Consider the following 13702-nt stretch of genomic DNA (forward strand, 5'->3'; position numbering starts at 1 on the left):
TTTCAGCAAGAAGAGGAGCAGCAAATCAGGAGCATCCAATGCCTCTTTGACAATCGGAGATCCAATTCAAGAAGACACCGAGTACGAGACCGAGGAAGAGGAAGAACCCACATACGAGCACGAATCCGAGTTTGAAGACGATTTAGCTACCACTATGGCTAATATCGATGAAGTCCCCATAGGGGAATGGAAGAAGAAGATGCGCGATGACACCGACCCGGGACTTGTGTAGCCTGCAATTCCCGCAACCACTACTTTCGAGCTAAGGGGCCATATTCACACTCAACTCAAGGAGATTCCTTTTTATGGGAAAGGCCACGAAGACGCCTACAAGCACTTGGATGAAGTAAATGATGTGGCTGACTACTTCAATGTACCAAATGTGCCTTGCGAGACCCAGCTACTTCGCATGCTCTCAGTCACGTTCAAGGTGCTGCGAAGGATTGGCTCAAGTCACTTCCTCGCGGATCGGTCACCACATGAGCCAAGATGAAAGAAAAATTCATAGACCACTTTTGCCCGCCTTCCAAGATAGCTAAGTTGAAGAAAGTCATCGCCAACTTCGAGCAATAACCCGGAGAATCTCTTTATGAAGCTTGGGAAAGGTACAAAGGTTTTCTTAGAAATTGCCCACACCATGACCTTAATAGCCAACAAGAGGTCTCCATTTTCTATGATGGAGTCAATGTCACCACAAGGCAATTGCTCGATTCACAAGGCCTACTCACCAAAAAGCCGCCTCCGGTAATCAAGGAGTTAATTGAAGAATTCTCTAAGCATTCTAGAGAATACCACAATCTGAGAAATGAAGTAAGTCGGGGAGCAGTGAACTCGGTAAATGATAGCATGGCGGCGGTAATAGCTAAGCTCGATAGTCTAGATAGAAGGATGACAAAAATGGATCAAACAATCCATGCTATTCGAGTTGGATGCGAGAATTGTAGAGGGCCCCACCTCACCAAGGATTGTGATTTGGACGAAAATGCAAACAAGAAGGCTCAAGTGTTTTACTCAAGTGGCGATAGAAACGACGAGAATTGGCGGAAATTGAAGAAGGAATGGCTCCCATACGAAGAATATAAGAAGGCTAAGGAGGAGAAATACAAGCAGAAGGAGAGGGGATTTTATCAGAAAGAAGAACCGGTAATGGAAAAGAAAGCCGATTTAGAAGAAATGCTCACTAGATTCATAGCCGCATCCGAAAAGAGACACAATGATCACGATGTTGCAATGCACGAGACCAGAAATATGTTAAGGAATCAGCAGGCATCCATTCTCAACATTGAGAAACAGCTGGGACAACTTGCACATCAAGTGAACGAAAGAAGACCGGGTCAACTTCCAAGTAACACCGAAAATAATCCAAGAATGGAGAATGTGAGTATGGTGACTTCCAGCTATGAAGAAATTTTCACACAAGCACAGAGGGTCTCCAATAGCAAGACAGAGAAGACAGAAGAGTCGGCTCCAGCTAAACCCAACCAGACTCGCCGAGTCCCTCTAATGGACTAGACGAGTCCATGCGCCAATGACAAAAAGACCATTCCCTTAAAGCCATATAATCCCCCTTTACCATTCCCAATCAAAGCCATGCCTGTTGAAAACGTTGCAGCTTATAGAGCTTTTATGGAGAATGTTATAGCCCTAGAAGTCAACGTACCATTTGTAGAAACGATGCTTCAATCGCCCAAGTATTTTAACTTACTAAAGGGTCTATTTGCTGCTAGGAAGGATTTAGCTGAAGTCGCGGAAATAATGTTGAGTGAGTTACCCGAAAAGAAGGGCAGTCCGGGGAGTATCATAATTCCGTGCCAATTTGGAAATGCACTTATCACTCAAGCATTGACGGATTCGGGTGCAAGCATCAACCTGATGCCTCTCTCTTTCTTCAAGAAGCTGAATTTACCCGGAGCCAAGGCCGGTAAACATGAAGATCCATTTGGATGACAAGATGACAATTCATCCAAGAGGAGTTTGCAAGGATCTTCTCATTAAAGTTGACAAGTTCATCTTTCTAGAAGACTTTGTGGTGCTTGATATGGAAGAAGACCCCGAAGTTCCGATTATTTTGGGGAGGTCATTTTTAAACACCGCGTGTGCTTTAATTGATGTATGTGAAGCTACACTAACATTAAGGGTAGTAGACGAGTTAGCGGTATTTAGAGCTTTACCAGAAGCCAAGCAAGAAGACAAAGGGAAAGAAGAGATCTCATTTATCGGTTTAGATGATGAGATACTACAAAAAGAACTTGCACTTTTGCAAGAAAAAGATCCAAGCAAGTTTTTGCTACCTTCTGGAAAGGATGGAGATGTTAACAAGGACTTGGAAGAGATAGAAAAGCTACTGGAAGGAGAATCGGAAAACACAGAAGAAATGGTGAAATACGATCCGACTCGCCGAGTCACTTTACTGGACTCGACGAGTCCAGTCGAACTTACCAACAACTTGGACGACTTAGATCTACTTGTTGCTAATTCTCTGCATATTCTGGACTTGGATATTTTTCATGATTCTTTAGAAGAACAAACAGTAGAAGGAGAAATGGATACGGAAGTCCAACACGTCCATATAGCATGTCTTGATGCAATTCCGCTTGAAGATGGGGTAAACACAAAAAAAAGAGGAGAAGGCAATGTATAGGAGAGTGGAGGCTGATCAACCATTCATTACCAAACCTAGAGCATGAAATTTCACAAAATATGAAGTAATTAAGTTTGATGAAAAGGAGGTGCAAGAGAAGGTGAAAAAGAATGGGGTGAAGAAGAAAAGGAGGAGAAGAGAAGCCCAAGCAACTAAGGATGATGCTGTAAAAAAGAAGAAAGAGGAATTAAAACGGGCTTACAAAAAGAAGATTCACGCTTACAAGACAAAGTACAAACCACAAAAGATTAGGCGTGCATTTCCGATGCTGGAAGATGACGAGACGTAGACGGGAAGGAGTCCATCTAACGACTCCTAAAAAAGAAGCGATTGCGGGAGGCAACTCGTTATTTAAAGTTTGCTTTCTTTTACCTTTTTAGTTTTGTTTGAATTTTTTATTTTTCGTTTTTTTTATCTTCCAATTCGTCGGACCTGTCTGCTTGAGAGTGCGTATGGGCTAAGTGTGGGGTGGAAAAAAAATTCTTTTCTAAATAAATGGAAAAATTTTATAATTGTTGGCAAGAGACTCGCCGAGTCCGAGACTGACTCGACGAGTCGGTTTTACTTATAGAAAAAAAAATTACAACCGGTAATTAGGATTTAAGCCTAATGAAATCAGTTTTTTTCACAACTCACTCGCCGTGCGCCTCCCTCCCAACTTTTTCTCTCAAGCATTCATCATCTTCTTCATTTGTTCTTCAACTTTTCAATTTCTATCACGAAAGGTAATTAATTTCTTCCTATTTTCTGTTAAAAGCATGGTTTTTAGATGATTTAGGGTAGTAATTTCATATAATACCCGATTTTGAAGAATAGTGAATTTCTAGGGTTTTGATTTTTCATAAATTATGTTGTTTTCGATGATTATTCTTGCCCTAATACCTTATAGAGACATCCCTAGACAAAACCCTTGAGTTAATTTTGAGATTTCGAGGTTGAACTTTGACAGAATCGCCGACTGACTCGCACAGTCATTGCGACTCGCCGAGTCGTTCATGGACTCGACGAGTCGATTCGGGGACACAGGTGTGACTTATTTTAATGATTTTCTGTGTTTTTCTGGGTTTTGTGTCTTTGTTTTGCAGGAAAATGTTTCACAGGAGACAAAGCTCCAGTGGACGCCAAGGAGATTTTCCTTGGTTAAATTTCCCTCAAATCGAATCTGCTTCTACCATGACGAGATGGAAGAAGAAATTAGGTGACGTCAGGAAGAAGGAGATTTATGTGCCCAACAGAATTGATTAGGGTTGGTTGCAAAGTGTGCGTTATGAAGAGGAGTTGGCTCCTTATCTCTTAAAGGAGTTTACTTACGAGGGGGAGACGATCGTTTGCGATGGGTGGAGTCGGGTCTTCCATATTCAAGAGCCGGTGTACCAGGAGCTTTGCATGGAATTTTTCTCCACGGTATCTTTTAGTGGGGTAAATGACTGCTATCACCCGATGAGTGTCAATTTCTGTCTTGGGGCGAGTTTCATCAGTGCTCCATGGTTGATCTCGCTTGTCGGATGGGTATTTATGACCGGTCATTGGTCTCAACCGCTATTTTCCGTGCATTTATGGAACGCTCTCACAAGGTGTTCCCCAATGGAGTGACGAGCACGGGTTGGTGGAATACGATTGCCAACAAAGTGTACATTCCGAAGTCAGCACAAGAGGGAAACATTCGGTCGCCTACACACCGCCTTGTTCATCGCCTTATTTCCACCACCATTAACCAAAGAAAAGATAATGACAAGGTTTCTAACCTTGATGTCTTTTACTTATGGAGCATTATCACACCCGACACTTTTTGCAATATTCCTTGGTGTTTGGTTTCATATTTGGCTGAGGGTGCGGTCAAAGACCGCAAGACATCGAAGATTAATGGTGGTATGTTTGTCACACAGTTCACCAATTCGTTTGGGTTGATGACCCGTGGCGCGTGGAACTTGATGACTATGATTCCTACCCCTCCATTCAATCCCATTCTTTTTAGGAGGGCTAGGATCATTGAGGACTATGGTGGTGGTCATTATGCTATCCCACATGATGATCCTGTTGTGGGTTTTGAGGCGCCGGGAAGGAGGGTCCGATCAAGGTGAGAGTGAGATGTAGAGGAGGAACCGCCGGTGATTCCGATAGACAATGATGAAGTACCAATGGATTGGTACAACGTTGAAATGAGGCGTTTGCAAGATCAAATGGCGTGGGGTATCAACTTGCAATCAATCCCACATTCGATTATTTGGCCACTTCAGCATTCCACATATCGATGGTGGTAACTTCCTGTATATTCCACCATGGGATGAAGTGATCAATGCGAGAAGGAGCGGCGCGAGTGGAAGTGGAGCGGCGCCGGATCATGAAGATGATGAGGAGGATTAGTTTCTATGTGTTTTTATTAAACAATTTTTATTTTTGTTTTTGTTCTTATTTGGTGTGTTTGGAATTTGTTAAGACTTTTATTGTTTTGCTTGATGTTTGTTTACCTTGATGATTTTCAGAATTGGATTAGGAATGCTTGCATAGAAGGGTTTAAAGTTGTAGAGAAAAGAGAGTTATAACGAGTGAAAGAGAGTCAAGAAAGGGAAACGTTAGAGTCAAAGTGTCGAGTCCGGTCCCTAGGGACATGAGCAATTGAGTCTAGAAGTGGGAAGGAATTTAGAAGATTTATTAGAGGTTGGAACAATTGCATAATACCATTTTTTTCGTCCAGCGGCCTACTCGTCGAGTGCACTAAAATGACTCGACGAGTCCCCTTGTATTCTCACAAATTCGAAGATGTCCGCGCTTATACTCGACGAGTCATTCATTTTTATACCAAAAGGACTGTTGATTTGATGCTGCTAAGTGTACCACTTGACCACTTATTCCTCCATAACTCTTCTTCCAACTTTGCGTGACTCGCAATGTAACATCCCAATTTTTAAGACCAAAAATTTCATTTTGATATATGATTTAGAAAAACTTTTATAAGAAAACATCATCGAGTCACATCGTTTCATAAAAACATAATCACATGCCTTAAAACCATATCATAAAAATAGTAACAATTCAGAGTACAATCCTGAGAATCTCATAATGCATAAATCTTGTGTGTGTGTGTGTGATGCGCTGCTACCGTGCCAGATCCTTCCCCTTCCATGAAGAGGTACCTAAAAACAAAACTGAAATCTGTAAGCATGAAGCTTAATGATTTCCCCCCATCACACCACATACCACATAACTAGCATACTGTTGGGCAATTCTGGGGTGCCCGACCTACCCTGTCTGGCAATTCTGGGGTGTCGACCTACCCTGTCTGGCATTTCTGGGGTGTCAACCTACTATGTCTGGCAATTTTTGGGTGCCGACATACCCTGCGGTATAACTCAACCGCATACGGGGGCTATTTCACCCCCTTCTACTACCACATAATCACATAACATAAACATACGGTTGAGCATATTTGGGGTACCCGACCTACCCTTCGGTCCTTACGACCGTAACACGGGGACTATTCTGCCTACTACATACTATCACATAACATCATAACAGATAGCAACATACCAGATAATTATCACGAAGACAAATATCTATACTATAACTCTTACTAGTGGGTCGACCTTGGTGCCTTAGATCCACTTCTACTGGAAGGTAACTCACCTCAATGTCATGAAGTGTCTGAATTGTTCTGGATGTCGGGATCAACTCCTCTCAACTGCTACACATAACAACCTTCCTTAATTACCATTACATACACTTGAACCTTTAAAGGGTCAACTCAGGTCAAATTCAAAGTCAACACCCTGGTCAAAGTCAACTTTTGGTCAAAGTCAACATCTGGTTGACTCAACTCGCCGAGTTGGTCCACCAACTCATTGAGTTCCATAACCCACAACATCCGGAAACTTTGATCCTACTCGTTGAGTCTTTCAAGAACTCGTCGAGTTCTCCTTTTACAAAAGCGGGACCTTTTGCTCATGACTCGCCGAGTTCATTCTTGAACTCATCGATTCTTTCCTCATACAATTCGAGTCTTTCGATAACTTCTTTTTTTCTGGCTTTGTCTATATTTTCTCCTTTCTCCTTTGGATTTGCTGGAGTTATAAGTATGAATGGATACGCAGTCCTTTCTCCTTTGGATTTGCTTTCTTTTTTCTTCGTCTCGTTTTTTCAAAAAAAAATTTACTTTTTGAAATCCTCATATTCCTCCATTTCATTCTCTTCGGTCATGGGCTCTTCTACATTTGTGACTTGTTTAGATGCATGATTCACGGGTGTTGTTATGTTTGTATGTTTTACGACAGTATTAACATGAGGTTTTCTTGGGTAACTTATAAAAGAATTCTCGCGATTAGATTCACATCAACAACTGGATTTTCGTCGATGGCTATTGTTGCCTGGTCCCACGGATGGCACCATATAGTGTAACTCAGGTTTTCCTAGCCTAGAATAAGTTGTTTGTGTTAGGAAGTAAAGCAGATAGTAAGCAAAACTATAAGCGCACAAGACATAGTATTTATGTGGTTCGGTCAAGGCAACCTACGTCCACAGGAAGGAGTATCCCATGACGCAAAAGGGATACCCCATGGCACAAGAAGGATCCTCATGGTGCAATATGGAGTAGCTTAGTGCAATAAGGAGTGCCCTTAGCACAACAACATCCTTCTTAGACCAACCCTTTAACATATGGCACAACAAGGTCCCCTTGTTGCTCCATATCACTCCCAGGTGCTCCAACCCCCCTTCAACATGATCCGTTCATTTGGCACTTGATCCGTTCCTTTGTCAGATGATTCATTCCTTTCTCAGATGATCAGTTCCTTTATCACATGCTCCATGAACCCCAAGTGCTCCATTTAGTTACAAGTGCTCCAAATTCTCCATGAACATGATCCAAATGCTCGAGTCACATTTAACAATCTCCACCTTCACTTTAGCATCCTTTGAACTCCACCTCAAACAAGAACTTCCTCTCCCTTCCTACCATCCGTCCTAGAAGGGACCTACCTCCTACGAACATCAACCAAGTCCAAGAAAAGCTTGAACTTCTCTGTAGGCAACGACTTTGTCTATATATATGTTGGTTTGACCTTGGTATTAACCATCGATATTAAAAACTTGTCTCCTTCTAGAATATCTCGAATGAAATTCAGCCTAACATCAACGTGCTTTATCTTCTCGTTACACAGGGTTCTTAGCAAGACTCAAAGAACTTTAACTGTCACGATACAAGAGTGGTTTATCCACCTTCAGAACAAGACTCTAAATAAGCCCTTGCAACCATATCTCCTCCTTTATTCCTTTCTTCATGGACATGTACTTGAATTAAGTTGTAGATAAAGCAACAGTATCTTGTAACGTTGAATTCCAATTGAATGAACATCCGAATAAAGTGAATATGTAGCACATCGATGACACGTGCTTCAAAAAATCACCACCATAATAAGAGTCAACATATCCTACCAAGTCAATCTTCGTATTAGCTCCATAAACCAAGAAAACATCATTTGTTCCCTTCAAGTATCGCAAGATCTACTTTATAGCTTCCTAATGAGTTTTCCCTGGTATACTCATAAACATGCTAACCACATAAACTGCATGAGACAAATCAGTTATGGTATAGATCATAACATACATGATACTTCCAATAGCACTTGAGTATGGGACCTTGCTCATGTACTTCCTTTCTTTATTAGTAGTGGATATCGTGTTGGACCAAGTTTAAAGTGAACCGCCAAAGGAGTTTCAATTGGCTTGGACAGATCACAATTGAAGGATTGTAGAACTTTATCAATGTAATTCTGTTGAGAAATATACAACCGTCTTGCAACCCTTCTGGTTAGGACATATAAATATTCTCTTCTGAGTTCCCATGAAGAAATGTAGTTTTCACATCAATATGTTCAATCTCTAGATCAAACGCACTCACCAAGTCCAAAAGAACTCGAATTGTCTTGTGCTTCACAACTGGTAAGAACACCTCGTGATAATCAATTCCTTCTTTTTGAGAAACCCCTTTTTCCACCAACATTGCCTTAAACCTAGCTGGTTCAACTCCTAGTATCCCTTCCTTCTTTTTAAAGATTCATTTGTAACCCACTGGCTTTGCTCCCGTTGGTAATGGAACAATATCCTATGTTTCATTCTTCTCTAAAGATTGCATTTCTTCATTCATGGCCATCACCCAGTCATTTTCTTCTTTACTCGCTACAACCTCTTTATATGATTGAGGCTCCTCAATGTCAATGTCTTCTCCAGTTGCTAAAGTAAAATCAATGGAGTCAATTTCACCTTAATTCACACATCCCACATATCTATCAGGTTTTCGAATGACCCTCCTTGATCTTCTCTTTGATATAGATTCAGACCTATCATCCTTCCCAGCTTCAGCACCACTAGACGAAGATCCCATGGGTTACACTTGAGTTTCATCTTGTCCAGGTTGTTTATTGATGCCTTGCTCTTTGTCACTTATCACGACTCTGTCTAGAGTTTGAGTTGCAAACTCCACTCCTGGATAGCACCCTGATATTTGTTCCCTGCTTGACTTGTGTCACCTCTTCCCTGGTTACCCATGGTAGATTCATCAAGGGTTACATCTTTTCTCATGATAAATTTAGGAGTATTTCCTTCTTCTGTACACTACAGTCGATAACCTTTTACTCTTGTCGCATATCCTAGAAATATGCACGTAATTTCCCTTGGCTCAAGTTTACCATCATTCACATGAGCATATGTGGGGCATCCAAATATACATAAACCATAATAGAAAGAGGGTTTCCTAGACCATACCTATTGAGGAGTCTTCAAGTCTATTCTAGTAAATGGTGATCTGTTCATCAGATACCAAGCAGTGTTAAGTGCTTCTGCCCATAATTGTTTGGTTATGTTAGCAAATATTTTCATGCACCTTGCACGTTGCATGAGTGTTTGCCTCATCTATTCTGCCACTCCATTTTGATGTGGTGTATTCCGTACAGTGAGGTGCCTCACTATACCTTCTACCTTACAGATATTATCAAATGGAGCATTGCAGAACTCTAACCCATTATCAGTCCTCAAATTCTTGACCTGTTTTCCAGTCCTTTTTCTCAACCATGGGTCTTCCACTCCTTGAACTTCCCAAAAACCTCATATTTGGTCTCCATAAAGTACAACCAAACCTTCATTGAATAATCATCAATGAACGTTACAAAGTATGAGCATCCTCCTTAAGACTTCACTGGTGCAGGACCCCTCAGATCTGAGTGAACATACTCCATGATTTCCTTGATTATGTGTTGATCGGTACTGAACTTCACTTTGCGATGCTTTCCCTTGATGCAAGCTTCACAAAAAGTTATCTTTCCAGTAGCCTCTCCACCAAGCTATCCTTGTTTACTTAGAATTGAAATGCCTTTCTCACTCATGTGCCCCAACCTATGATGCCACAACTCTATCTTGTCATCACATTCATTCAAGGATTGGGAGATAGCCATCGTTCCCATAATTGTATTACCTTCTAGGATATAGATCCTTCCACGATTCATCTTCCCTTTCATTATAGCTAGAGAAACTTTAGTCACTTTGACCCAGTCACCTTCACTAGAGTACCTCATCCCGTTCTTAGCCAATGTACCAAGAGAAATTAAATTCTTCTGACGTTCTAGAACGTACCACCAATATAACTTCCTGACCATGTCATCGTGCGTCTTGATCTGTACCGTGCCACTACCTATGATACTGCTCACCTAATCATCACCCATTTTGAATGTGTCATCCCACTATTTGAAGGAGTCGAACCAGTCATGATTATATGTAATGTGATAGGATGCTCCATAATCCAAGAGCCACACATTAGTAGAACTTGACGTACTAGCAGTCAGTACATCACCATCGTACCCTTCATCAGAATTTTCTTGAACCACAGTAGCAGTATTATTGTTGCTTGATTCACTTTTGAACTTCATGTTCTTCAGTTGTGGACAATTTTTCTTGAAGTGTCCATTCTCCTTACATTTATAAGATTTTTCATTCTATGAACCTTTACACTTCGATTTTGAATGTGATATCCCTCTATTTCCCCTTCCCTCTCTTCTGTCCTTCCTCACCTTGCAAACAAACAAGAACTGGACACCTCTTCTCTAACTAAAACTTTTCTTTTCAGTTCCTTGGACATCATAGATTCCTTCACATCATTCATAGTGATCGTTGTCCTACCATAGAGCATGGTATCAACAAAATTTTCATATGAGTTCAGAAGAGAACATAAGAGAATAAGTGCATGATCTTCATCTTCAATCTTCACATCAACCCCTTGTAGATCCAATATGGTTCGATTGAAGTTATCCAGATGATCTTTCATTTGAGTACTTTTAGACATTCTAAGATTGTACAATCTTTGCTTCTGATGCAACCTTTTTGTCAATAAGTTGTTATGGTACTTGTCATAAAGTTTATCCTAGAACCCAAAAGCAGTTTTTTGATCCACGGCCTCCCTTAGTACTTCATTTTTTAAGATCAATAGAATGGCACTATGTGCCTTCATCAGAATGTCCACCTTCTTCTTAGTCGTCATATCCTTTGGTAGTTTTGCCTCTCCTTCTAATGTCGTTGCACACCCTTGTTGAACCAGAAGAGCCTTCATCTTCACCTTCCACAATGTGAAGTCATTTGAACCGTTGAATTTCTCCAAATCAAAGTTGTGAGTATACATCTTCAATAACAGGAATACAAACAGCAACTCTGATACCACTTGTTAGGAAGTAAGCGGATAACAAGCAAAACTATAAGCACACAAGACACAATATTTACGTGGTTCGGTCAAGGTGACCTATGTCCACGTGCAGAAGGGGGGTATTCTTTTATTTCAAATCTCTCAAATAAAGGTTACAAGTACAATTACAAAAAGATTCACCTATCACCCTAGAATTTAAGATACAAAATGACTTAGCATGCATCCCTATTTATACTTGAGGGATCATACCTAAAACCCTAATGGGGCAACCCCATTAGCCTATAGGCCTATGCAAGGTGTCAACTAACCACAATATGCCATGCAACATCTTCTAAAACATTCTTGAGCATCATTATCTTCTAGGCATATTGGATCAACATGGCACAATAAAGGGATCAATATGGAGCATCATGTACCAAGATGGTACATGATGACACAAAAACATCTTCATGATGCAACAGAAACTCTAGATGGTGCAATGGGGATATAAATGGCGCAAGAGCATCAAGTATGGTGCACAAACATCAATATTGGAGCAGCAACATTACCATGAAGAAACATGCACATGCATGGCACAACGAGGCCATGCATGGCGCAAGAGGAGAACAAGATGGCGCAAGACGGAATGTCATGGTGCAAGATCATCCCTCTTTGCCCATCCCTTTATCATATGGTGCAACAAGGACCCCTTGTTACTCCATATCCCTCCTAAGTGCTCCAAACCTCTTCTAAGTGCTCCAAACCTCCTCCTGGTGCTCTAAACCCCCTTATACATGATACAATCCTTTGGCACTTGAAACATTCATTTGTCAGATGATCCATTCCTTTCGTAGAAGATCTGTTCCTTTATCACATGCTCCATGAACCCCAGGTGCTCCATTGAGGTCCAAGTGTTCCAAATGCTTCAGATGTGTAATTCACATTTAACAAAAGGAAATGATCCTTAGTGCTTACGACACAGTCTTGCTAGCACCCCAGAGATGAGGCATCCGGTCGGAGAAAGTGGTTATACGAGGATAGCCAAAACTGACCATGTTGCAGTTCACCCATAACCATTTATCCTGCCTATTCTTCTTAGGGGCCTTCTAGTTTATGATGAACACATGGCCGCCCCGTCCTTGAGAGAACGCATGTATACCGGACTGTGTATAGGAATTGAAGTAGTACTTGAAAGCCCAAAATTGAAGAAGCATGCTCAAGGCTTGATAGGCCATCTCGAAACTAACTAATTTTTTTGACAACATTAGGAGTTAGATTGTCCATAGAAAAGCCATAATGGAGAATTATCTCATCAAAAAAGTCGGTTGTCGGCATCCGTAGACCCGCCTCGAAGATCTGGAAGGGGACTCCGACATTACCTTCTAGTAGCTAAGAAATTATCTACCCCTCTCGAGGATATTGCACCCTATGCTCATGAAGAAAGTTGAATTAGGCTTGCAGGGCCTCAAACTAAACCCTAAGTACTAGGCCTGGGTGACAAGTGTAGTACTCAGAGCGTTGCCCTTTGGTAGATTTTAACCAATAACAGATAATCGTTGGTTGTATACGACCCACTAATAGGACGCCTCCACGTCCTGTCAGCCCATACAAGACAAAAGGTAATGTCGGGGACATGCTCCCACGAGAACATGTATAAAAGAAACCCTTCTTCTCCAGAAGAAGGGATGTCCTCATTCTCTACCTTAAACTAAACCCTAATTCTCTCATCTAATTACTGACTAGACCGTTGGAGCTTCGTCTCGGGACCACCTCTCGGATGATGACTGGCGGTACTTCTTTCTTTGCTATGATTCTCAGGCTTAACCCAGACAAAACTATTGTCAAACGACATTAAGCTCGGAGCACATATCACAACATTGCACATCATTTAGAAAAGTGGAAGAAAAGACTTGAACAATGGCGGTTCTCTTAGCCCGGCATCTCAAATCTCTCGCATTATAAGTTCCAACTACGTTCCACTTCAACTTTGATTTACAGTATCGATGTTTAAAAATGTAAAATCAAAACATAGAAAACGATTAATCAATTATGTGGTTGTGATGCCATTATTTCTCCTGTGTGATTTTTGGTTACTAAATACCACAATCACAAAGCCGACATGTGTGTAATTTTAACGGAGCCATAGGATCTTTCTATTTTTGTCTGATTTGGCATCGATACCTTCTATCACATGTCAATGGACCATTTCAACCGGTCACATTATAATTAATTCCTTTAAAGTACAAAAATAATAATTGAGTAACCTTTAAAAAAACATGACATGTTGGGTTAAAATTTTATTTTCTCTTCTCCCTTAAGAAAAAAACCCTTAAAAAAAGATTTTTCAATTTAAAAATAAAGATTTGTTAACATGAGCATAAGCATGTACTCTTCCAAACTTT

The 13702-nt window shown here is 40.9% G+C and overlaps 1 non-coding gene across 1 annotated transcript; it reads right to left on the reverse strand.

Moving 5' to 3' along the window:
• Window positions 1-537: 537 nt before the first annotated feature.
• LOC145033181 (small nucleolar RNA R71) lies at window positions 538-644 on the reverse strand. The gene has a single exon (XR_013677418.1). It is a non-coding gene; the product is annotated as a small nucleolar RNA R71 (small nucleolar RNA).
• Between the last annotated feature and the right edge of the window lie 13058 nt (window positions 645-13702).

The sequence above is a fragment of the Lactuca saligna genome, chromosome 2, assembly GCF_052625555.1.
Source record: "Lactuca saligna cultivar CGN05327 chromosome 2, ASM5262555v1, whole genome shotgun sequence".
Taxonomy (NCBI): Eukaryota; Viridiplantae; Streptophyta; class Magnoliopsida; order Asterales; family Asteraceae; genus Lactuca; species Lactuca saligna.